Source organism: Mirounga angustirostris, unplaced genomic scaffold (genome assembly GCF_029215605.1).
Source record: "Mirounga angustirostris isolate CCGP_5_RB_7025 unplaced genomic scaffold, mMirAng1.0.hap1 SCAF_4, whole genome shotgun sequence".
NCBI lineage: Eukaryota > Metazoa > Chordata > Mammalia > Carnivora > Phocidae > Mirounga > Mirounga angustirostris.
The window spans coordinates 99,332,458-99,341,424 of record NW_026991712.1 but is presented as its reverse complement, the minus strand read 5'-3'; positions in this window follow the sequence as shown (position 1 = coordinate 99,341,424).

Sequence of the window (8,967 nt, the reverse complement as noted above, 5' to 3'; positions counted from 1 at the left end):
TTAGAGGTCCTTCTAGCTCCCTCCTCTGCTCCCTACTGCTACCCTCTTCTGCTCCTCATGCCTGGGGTCTTTCTTCCACCAGGAGGCACTGCTTTTCTCTGTGGCCCTCAGCACTGTGGGAGGGCAGAAGCTGGGGCTCAGCCTGGAGGGGCCTGGCCCGGCTCCAGACTCCCCCGGCCCCCTCCCCCTCCCTGCACTGGCTGAAATACCTTCTCACCTGACCAGTTTTCTGGAGCCTTTGGCCCCTGGAACCTAGACTCTCTACTGCTTCATGCAGAGCCTCCTGCCCTGTGTTGCTGGCAGCCCAGCTCCCATGCCAACCCTCCCCTACCTGCCCTGTGGCTGGGTGAGTGTGTGGACAGGCCTGGGAGCCTGCCTAGTGAAAAGGAATGAGTGGAGTCCTGGAAAGTAGCTGACTCTGTTAGCAGATCTGTACCCCTTTCTTACTGCTGGAGCCAGAGGAGAAAAAAACCGTTGTGAAGGAAAGGATGACCCTGTGGCTGAGGTTCTTCCTTAGAGCTCACACAGGAACATGCCAGTAGGCAGGCATGATTAGGAGCAGAGCTTCCAGAAAGAATGGGACACAGTCCTTGCTCTCAAAGAACTCACAGTCATTGGGAAAGGTGTGGCTTTTCTTGCTCCCAGGGGAGCTGAAAACCAGACTCCTTCCCTCCCTGGAGCAGTGGGATGGGGCTGATGCAAGCCTTGTTTAGGATGGAAGGCTGGCGTAGACGCTAAGCACTTGGGAACAGTCCCAGATAACCTTGACTCCACCCTAGCAGTTGCCTCCGCAACCCACAGCTGATGCCCTCATCCCTGGCACCCTGACCTGCCCCATCTCCAACCTCGGCTACCCAGCTTACTACCTCAGTTAGCAAACAACCCCACAGGCCTGGTGGAGTGAGTCAGAGCCCTGGGTCCCTCACCAACCTTTAGTTCCCACACCCAGGAATTCCGGGCCCAAGAAGCAGGTCTGGGTGCTTCAGGCAAGAGAGGAGGCACCTGGCCTCTCTACCAAGAGATAGAGACAACTAGAAGCCAGACTTCCAGAAGGAAATTCTAAAGAGCCAGGGGACCAATGTGAGACCAAGGGGCCTGCATGAGCTCACAGACCGCTGAGAAGTTCAGTTTATCGGCCACCAAGGAGCCAAACACTGCAAAGGTGAAGCCCCTCCTGGGATCGGATGCTTTCCCGGCGACTTGTCCTGCTTTTCCTTCGCTCAAGTCTTCCTGGGGTACCCAGGATCCTAAGAACGCCTACTCTCCCCTCGACCTCCCCCATACCTCCCGCTGGGGGCCTGGGGCAGCCCTGGCTGCCCTCCCAGGATGAGTCTGACAGGCAGAGCTGGGATGGGCCCCAGAGAAATGTGCTGCATGTCAGAGCTTGTGCCAGAATGAGGGGCCTGTGCCACTCCCCCAGTCACCTCCCAGCATGGGGTTCCCCAAAAGCTCCTCCCAGCTACACACAAAAGGGGGTGCAACCCTGCATCGCGTCCAGGGGAGGTCCCGGTGGAGCGGACACCACTGCCTCTGACGTTGCCCTTTTAAGAGCACCCCCCGGGGGGGGGGCGGGGGTGCTGCAGGCAGGTTCTCCTTGCAGAAGCCGGTGCGGGGCTGCTCCCGACAGACCTGCCGGAAAGGAGACTGGGACGCCAACCTTGCGGGGTCCCAACCCCTACGTCCCCGGGGGTCCCAGCGACTGCCGATTGGGGGAAAGCCCCCTTTTCTGAGGGGAAGTTGCTCTCTTTCGCTGCTCTGATTGGTTGGCTGACAAGTCCTGCCTTTTGGAGAGCAGTCTGGGTCCCTCCACAAGACTTCGACTTCCCTCCCCCCACTTAAACCTGCTGTTAGAACTGGTCTGGAAAATTATTTTCATTGAGGTGTAAATTGCTAATAAGATGGTGCGACCCTTCAGGGAGACTTGTTTTTTAAACCCTGAAGAAAGGGAAGAATTAAGCTTCCGTTTAGAGTAACGTTCATCCTTTCCTCCTTCCATCTTGTTTTAGAGCATAAAAAACCCATATATATATTTTTTCTTTTTCTTTCTTTTTCTCTTTCTCTACTCTTCCTCCTTGTCTACTTGTTCCCTGGATCCCACGGCCATTTGGTATCCCCGAGTCCCTACTCATCAGCTAGCTCTCTCCTGAACCTCCCTCTCCTCTCCAGTCTCTCCCCTCCTCACCCATTCCCCTCAGTACCGACCTGCTTAGTTTCCCCATCTTAAGACAGCCTTGCTGCCGCCCTGCCTCTGCTGTCAAATTCAGACTCCATCTGGTTCCTTTCCCTCAAAGATAAATAAGCAGCAGACACTTGTAGGCTCTGCTACCTCATCAGCATTCCCGGCCCTCCTAGTGCCCACCCCGTCAGAGAGAAGGTGGAATGTTCCAGACAGAGGGAACCACATGAAGGAGCAGGAAGAAGGCCTGAACAGCTGGAGTGCAGAGAACAAGGGGATGTTGAGTTGAGGGTAGAGGAGCAAGGAGGATCAGGAGATTGTACCTGCCCCTAAATGCTGGCTCCCCTGGGCTCTCTTCTGCTCTTTGTCTGCATGCTCTCCTAGTTCACATCCCAAATCTGCCATCCCCCACCATGCATCTCCAGCTCCACTCCACTCCCCCCTAACACACACATCTCCAGCAGGATCTCAAAGTCTAACTCCCTAGCTGATCCTCTGCTCCCTCCCTCCTCTGGGTGTTCAGGCACCCAAAACAAACCCCTGGGACTCCCACTGGACCAACTCCTCCTCCTCATCCCCAGCGGCCTGCCTCACACAGTCGCAGAGTCCCTTGGTCGCTCAGATCTACCCCCTCGGCAACGTGTCCCTCAGCCGCAACACTGGCTCTCCGCCTGGACTGTTGTTACAGGCGCCTCCTGCTGGTCTGCGCCCCCAGCCCCTCCTTCATGGGGACTATTCACCATGCCTCCGTCGGCCCTCCCCTGCCCACATGCTTCAGATGGTTCTCTCAACTAATCAAATAAAGCCCAGACTTCTCAGCCAGGGCCCACATTCTTCACAAGGCTCTTCTCCTCTTCTTATCCTAACCATGAGCTCTGAGCTCCAGCCCCACCTAACTACGCACCTCTCCCAGCACTGACCACTCCTTGTCCCCTTCTGTATTTGCCCATGCTGTTCCCTCCGAGGGGATGTCCTCTCCTCCTGCCACTCTGTGAATTCCTCCTTCCCCACCTCTTTTCCAAAACCTTCCCTAACTCCTCCAGCCCCACACAGAAATATTAACAAATACAGCTCTACCACCGCATCTGTCTCTGTCCACATCAGACTGGTTGCTCCTGGAGGCCAGGGCTGGAGTCTTGTTCATTTGTGTACCTCTCACACGTAGCTTGGTGCCTGGAACATGGCTAGGGCCAGACAGGGCTCTCTCCTGGGCGTGCTCTGATACACTTAACAATTAACTTATTGTAGATGTTGCTTTGGGATATGCTGCTCATAGCTCAGCCCCAGGCTCCATCTCTTCCCCTCTGTGCTCAGGGCCAAAAATGATCTCAGCTGGATCTTTGATGGACTGTACCTCAGTCATATGGAATGCTGGGCCTACTGAGCCACCCTCAGCAAATAGTGTAGCACTGTGGGTTGAACCTATTGCCAGGTTAAGGCATCCAGTGCCATCTTTTAATGAGCCTCAAAGAAAGTCTATCTCACTTGGCTGGGACATCAGGCCTACAAATCCTGGCTGCACCTGGCATTGAGAAGACAGTTTTCTGGTTAAAGTGAATGAGTTCAGGGCTGTCCGCCGAGGAGCCCAGAGACCCGACTGGCCTCCCAGATGGTAGCTCCAGGAATGGACAAACACCTGGTTACTCCTGTATGCCATCCATCCATCCATTCATCTATCCATTCGTTTAACCAGTATTTACTGTCTACTATGTGTCAGGTACCATGCTAGGTGGTGGTGTTCAAGACACACGTGTTCTCTCTGCTCCTCTGGAGCTTATTGCTAGTGGCAAAGACAGATGTCAACCAAATAAATTAACAAATAAATACTTCACGTAATTATAACTTGTAATATGTGCCATCAAAAAGGGGATATTTAAGACTACCATATTCAACAGCTGGAAGGAAGCCAGGGTGCCCAGAACAGAGTGAAGTGGGCGGAGGCTGGGCCCCTCGGGGCTTTGTGGACCAATATGAGGAAGTTGGCTTTTATTCAAGTACATCCAAAAAGCCCCAGTGCAAGAATTTCAGGAAGGGAGCAACATGCTCAGATTCAGACTTTGCAGTATTACTCTGTGAAAGACACCATGAGGGGTCTTTCCATCGGATAAATCCAGCATATGGCACATCCAATAAGTAAACTGTCCTAGGGGTGCCTGGGTGGCTCAGTCAGTTAAGCGTCTGCCTTCGGCTCAGGTCATGATCCCAGGGTTCTGGGATCGAGCCCCGTTTTGGGCTCCCTGCTCAGAGGGGAGTCTGCTTCTCCCTCTGCCCCTACCCCCCGTGCTCGCTCACACGATCTCTCTAAATAAATAAATAAATAAATAAAAGCTAAAAAAAGAAGAAGAAGAAAAGAAAACTGGCCTGGACTCCTTAAACAGTCACTATCACAAGGAAGAAAGGAAGGGAGGGAGGGAGGGAAGGAAAGTAAAATGACATGACCAAAGGTAATGCATAAACCTCTGGTTTGAAAGAAGCAGCTATCAAAGATGTCCGAGAGACAGCAAGGAATTTGGATTAGACCGATATTCGATGACACCAGGAATCACCATTTGTGTCTGGGGTGCGGCAGCCACCGTGTGGGGGTGTGGGAGAGGACTCTGACCCCAGGAGCTGCACGCTGAGGGCCAGAGGCTTGAGGTGCCATGACCTTTGCACCTCAGTTTCACTTCGTTCTCTAAAAATTGTGGGAGAAAAACATAGTGTCAACAATTAGTGAATCTAGGTGGAGGGTATCTGGGGATGCATTGTACCATTCTGGCAATTTTTCTGAATACTTGCCATTTTCCAAAATAAAAAAAATGGGGAGAGATTTTTTAAATCTAAAAAATGTTCATTGATTTAAAAACAATGACTTGCGGGCGCCTGGGTGGCTCAGTTGGTTAAGCGACTGCCTTCGGCTCAGGTCGTGATCCTGGAGTCCCGGGATCGAGTCCCGCATCGGGCTCCCTGCTCTGCGGGGAACCTGCTTCTCCCTCTGACCCTCCTCCCTCTCATGCTCTCTGTATCTCATTCTCTCTGTCTCAAATAAATAAATAAAATCTTAAAAAAAAATTTTTTTTAAAACAATGACTTGGGCTGCTGAGTGGAGACCGGTTTGGAGGGGAAGCAACCACAGGAAGAATCCAAGTATCCTCAAAACTCTGACTGAGTGCCCCTCAGTGCCAGGCACGGAGTGGGGGGCCCAGAAAGGACAGTGTCCACACTCAGGAGAGTACAGCCTCAGCTGTGGAGAAAAGTGCAGGGAAGCGGACCGGGAACACGAGGCAAGCGTGGACAGGAGACACTCAGGTCTTGGCCTGCCCCAACTTTCGGCTCCCGGTCCCTTCCATCCTACCCCACCCTATAGACCCAGAATGGCAGTGTCTGAAGCTCCACAGGAACAACCTCTCGCCTCCCATTTCTGTGCCCTTTATAGGCAGCACTGAGCCCAGAAACAGGATCAGGCCCCAGGGGAATCAGGATCTCCCCACCCCTCTCTCCAGCCAGAGAAACCCCCCTTCCTGCCCAGCAAAGGTCACGGTGACCCTTCCCTTCCACGGCCTCCAACCATACCCTGTTCAAGCAGGCCATTGGTCCTAGAATTTCAGCCCACAAGCCCATGACAAGGGTCACCTGATTCTTCCCAAATGTGGCCTTGTCTGCCCCTCCGCTGTGCTGGGCCACAACACACCCACCCCGATCTTGGCTTCAGCTAAGGTGACACATCACATTCATTCATTAAGAGCAGAGACTCTGGAGCCAGATTGCCTGGGTTCAAATCCCAGGTCTGCCATTTCTGAGCTGTGCAACCTTGGGGAAGACCCTTACCCTGCAGGTTAAATGAATTTGCTTATGAATTCCTCTTGCCAGGAATGCTGTTTCTGATTCAGGATGCAACCCAAGTCCCACCTCCTCCAGGAAGACCTGGAGGATTTCCTCCACTCTCACTGCCCTCTCCTCTGAATTCCTTTAACCTTTTCTGTCTCAGTTGCTCCTGGATCACTTCACCCATGCTACCCTGTTCAGCTGAGAGCTAGGGCCAGGCCTTATGCAAAAATGTATTCTCCATCTGCCTGGGGGGCCCTCAGGAAGGAGCCTAGGTGAGGAAGCCCCAGTAGAGCTGGGAGAGAGCCTGGGGCTATCCCAGCAGGTCACTTTGCCTTCCCAGCCTCCATGGTAAAGCAGGAGCTTTGGCCTAGAAGAGCAGTAAATTCCCTTTGAACAGACTCCAGGATCTTGCTGCACCCTGATTTTCCCCCACGTAGGAGGGAGGTCTGAAGGTTCCTTACAGCTGGAAAGTTCCATGAAGTAGGTGGCCCTTCTAGGGGTCAAGAAGGACATCACCAGGGCAAGCCCTAGACTGAGACACTGTGGTGCACAGAAGACTTGGAAGTTTCCTTCCAGCTTTTAGGAGGTGGAAGCAGCTGAGGAGGGGACAGTGCAAGGACAGGCAGCTCTGTCCTGTGCCCCTGGGGTCACGGCAGGGAGAAGAGGAAAGACTATTTGCCAAACATGTTTGGAGATGAAAAGAGGGGGTTCCTTGCATCCCCCAACTTGTCTGCCCTCGGGTAGAAAGGCCACTGGGGACCAAGAAGGGGGGCTTCCTGTTCCTGTGCCTTCCATGGCAGCCCCTGCCTCAGCGCTAGGCTCCAGAACCATGATCCACACATGATCCAGAGCCAAGGCTGTGGCTCTCTCCCACCCAGAAAGCTTATTTTGGTACAAAGGGAGAGAGATGAATGGAGAGCTGCAGTTTCCCCATGTGCTGGCTTAGGCCTTCAGCAGAAATGAGAGTCTCATTACCCAACCCTGATTCAAAGGATAATTAACAGATGGTATAATTTCCGAGCATTCTCCGCGCCACATGGCTATTAGGTGAAGAGCAAAATGCCCACGCAGCCCCTAGATCCTCCCAAACCAGAGTCAAAGCAAGTCCACAGAGGCAGAGCCCTGCAGAGGCTGCTTAAGCCACTCCTCTGCTTCTGGAGCTGCCCTTGGCCTTGCCCAGAGGAAGAAAGCTCATCTTTAATCAAGGCAAGAGCATTCTCCTGAGCCATGGGTCCTCCTCCCACTTCCTTCTCCCCGTCCTTTCCAGCACCATTGCCAGAAATGCAGGCTAACCCTAATCCCTCTTGCTGTGCCCAAGGCCCATCTCCTTTGCTTTCCCCTGGGGAAAAAGTGAAAAGCTGATATCTCATCCTAGGCATCACTCCGTGGTCACACTGTGACCCTGGGCCTGGGGTCCCTGAGACAGGACTCATGGCTCCTTCACTGTGACCAGAACGCAGTGTTGGAGGGAGCCTCTGCTTCAGTGCTTTTCAAATGGGGTTCCTCCAGAGCATAAGCCTCACAAGGCAGCCCAGGGATGTACTGGTTGGTGGAGTTGTGGGGACAGGGCAAGGCCCTGACCTGCACTTCTTCCCAGGAACACTACTGTTACTTGTGTTTTATTTTGGCTTTCTACTTCAAATTTCATTTGAAAAACAGATTCTCCTGCTAAATTAACTTTTGGAAACCATGCACCTTATTCAATCCCCTCATTTTCCAAACGGGAAATCGAGGAACCGGAATTTGACCAAGATCACACAACCAGAGGGTGGGGTGGGGAGCTGAGACTAAAGCCCCAGCCTCCTCCCCAGGCCAGGCCTTGCCTCTTACTGCCTGACCAGGCCCCTAGCACTGCATCCAGTTGGCCCCACTGTTCCTGGATGCGGGTCCCTGGGTGGGGTATGACAGAGGGCAGCTCCTTCAGGATCACCCTCCACCAACACTGCCTGGCTCTTCTTCATGGTCCAGTCTCCATGCCTGGGCCACTCCCAGGACTCCTGGAATCCTGCACACCCCCGTCAAGTGGAAGGTTCAGTCTGCAGGCCTATACCAGGCACTGGGCAGGACTGTTGGCTAATCACAAAGCTGTGAGTGTAGAAGCGGGGGAACAGTAGCTGGACACTGATAGGGAAGGCGGGAGGGGGCAAGAAGTCATCTCTCCAGCCAGGAGGCCCTAGGGGGCAGTGAAATCCATCCGTCTAGGATTCGGGAAACCTGGGTCCTAAAGCTTGGCTCCATCCCTCCCCTGCCTTGTGACCATGGACAGGTTTCAGCGGTTCTGGCTTCAGAACCTGGTAATATTAGTGTGTTGATACCAGCTAGCTCTGGCTTTGACACTCCCAACTTACCTGCTCCTGAAAAGTCCAGCTGGTGTCCCAGATGAGCCTGCGGTCCTTCTGCCCAGCCGCTGGACCCCAAGGGGGGTGGGAGGGTCCTAGTGAGACCACGACCTGGATTAGGGGTGGGGATGGGGGCCTTAGGACTTCACTGGGTGTTGCCAGGGAGGTGGGATACCTCTCTGGAATATGGGGAAGGCTTTATACTGTTGAGCAGGGCTCTTTTAGCTCAGTCTTACCCCGGACCCGAGGGCTCTTATCAGCAGCCAACCATCGTAGGCGTAGGCGGTGTGAGGTGCGCCCCTGGCCTCCCGAGACTCCTTCCAACTGTTTGTGAAAACCTCTAAGTATACTTAGGATACTACCACCATTATCATCATGCGTGGTCTGGCTTCTGACTGTTAATTCCTCTCGAACCTGTGGTAGGGATCTGTCACCGGCCCAGTGGCAGGCTAGGGGAGGGATTAGGCATGGAGGTCTGGCCCGCTGGAATCCTAGAACGGTGCGGAGGAGGGCGCTGGGTGGGGCCCACCTCCTTCGGTGCGGCTGGCGTCGCCGCTTTAAGGCGGCGGCTGCGCGAGCAGGTCTATGGTAATGAGCCGCCGCCGCCGCCGCCGCCGCGGCCGCCGCCGCCGCCGCTCTGCAGAG